Genomic DNA, 2,030 nt, shown 5'->3' with positions numbered 1-2,030 from the left:
TGCAGAGTCTTCATCTAATCAAGTCACACACAGTGGGAATTAAATGACTGAGGTTGAAAGTATCACCTCTCCCAAGGCGACATGCAGGTGAGGAAGTCAACAGAATCCATTCCTTCAATACCTGGTTACTGAGTACCTTCTAAGTGCCAAGGGCCATGCTGACACAGAAGATATACTGGGTGACCCCAAAAAGACCTGGTCCCTGAACTGCTGGGGCTGATGTGTTAGAAGGGAGTTTCTTTCACTGTATCATGTGGAGACATATCTGAGCAGGAGGAGAGGGTATCTTAGACAAGGAGGCTCCCAGGATGCTAAATCCACACTCCTGAGCTCTCTGTGAACCTCTGACTAGCCCAAAGTCTGATCTGGCCACCACATGGCTGGCCATTCCAGAAGGGTGTCTTCTGGCTCTAGAATTCCCTGAGGAAGTGCTTCCTGGCAACGCTGTTAGATATAGCTCAGGACAATGGGGGGGGGGGTGTCAGTTCCTTGGGAAGATGGACACTTTCTGGTTGGAGGTTGGAGGTTGGAGGTTGGAGGTTGGGACTGAGACAGGGAAATAATTGAATGATAGTAGAGCTCAAAACACAGACCCATGATGAGATGAACATCTGCTCCCAAGCAAATTTACCAGTGATAATTCAGAACTTCACATTTTCTGGGCAAGCAGACTCATTTACGCAGAGCGTTTGAAAATCCTGTTGGTCTGTCTCCCCGCCTGTGAAGGGCGCAGAACGCAATCTGCACTTGCTTATTTTGTATCTAAGCAACTGTCAGATTCCATATCTACCAATAAGAAAGGGTATAATTATACCCTGATACTTTAATTAGTAGCAGATGCCTTTGTTTGTGAATAAAATGTAAAATTTGTAGAGACCTGGAAGCTGGGTTATATGCAAACTTCAGGTGCCTGACGTTCAGGCTGCTAATTCTTCCTGTTGCTCAGTGAGGATGCAGAGACCCAGACAGTGGCCTTGAACACATGTGGCCACAGAGAGGAGGGCTAGGGACCTATTTGCATTCTATTTTAATATTGAAAATAATATATGCAAACAGTTTCAAGCACTTTTCCAGTTATGGTTGGCAATATCTTTATTTTTAATTCACCCTTTCTTTCCACCCACAAAATCGACTCAAGTAATATAACCTGAAAGAGAGGCAAGGTGAGAACTCGGAGAGAGTAGCCTACTATAAACTGTGGTTGGATTACAGTTTGGACAGCATCATCCAGAGGGTATTTTTTAGTTTATCTATCACAGAAGGTGTTTCCTAAGGCATAAAAAAGGCCTTTAACTTTACTAGTTTGGTTTATTTTCCCCTCTCAGAATTCAAGGCAAGTTCCTACAAGTAAAAACAATAAAATTTGCTTCCTCGGGTCTGTCTGAAAGCACTACGGCTTGTATGAGGCCTTTGGGGAAGGACAAAGGAATCAGAGCCGTCCCTGGAATTACTAATACTGCACCTTACTCGCTTCTACCTGGTAAATGCAAAGCCCCTAGGCCTTAAAAACTCATCAGAATTTAAAAACAGCAGGAAAAAGGCAGAAAGAGAGAGGGGGAGACTAATATTATATAAAAAAAGAAAAGAAAAGAAGGAAGGAGGGAAGGAGGGAGAGGGAGGGAGGAGGGAGGGAGGGAGGGAGGGAGGGAGGGAGGGAGGGAGGGAGGAAGGGAGGGAGGGAGGAAGGAAGGAAAGGGAGGAAGGAAGGAAGGAAAGGGAGGAAGGACAGGGAGGTAGGAGGAAGGAAACCATCTTTCCGTAGTACCTTGTAGGGAAACTTACTTTAAAGATGCAATATGGCTCCCGCAGCAAAGGCCTCTGGGAAGTGCTGCTCTCTGTGACTGCAGCCTCATACTAGGCTGACTGCCCTGTAAGCCAAAATGCCTCCCAAAGACAAATGTCATGCTGCAGGAGGGGGGTTAATAGAGGGTAATAACTGCCTGATGTGATCCTTTAACTTAGGAATGCGTTGTTCTTTCTCATGGTCTATGTGATTACCCACCATATGGTTTGCTATTAACCCTCTTTAC

The sequence above is a fragment of the Molossus molossus genome, unplaced genomic scaffold, assembly GCF_014108415.1.
Source record: "Molossus molossus isolate mMolMol1 unplaced genomic scaffold, mMolMol1.p scaffold_m16_p_18, whole genome shotgun sequence".
Lineage (NCBI taxonomy): Eukaryota > Metazoa > Chordata > Mammalia > Chiroptera > Molossidae > Molossus > Molossus molossus.
Note: the sequence above shows the minus strand (reverse complement) of the source record.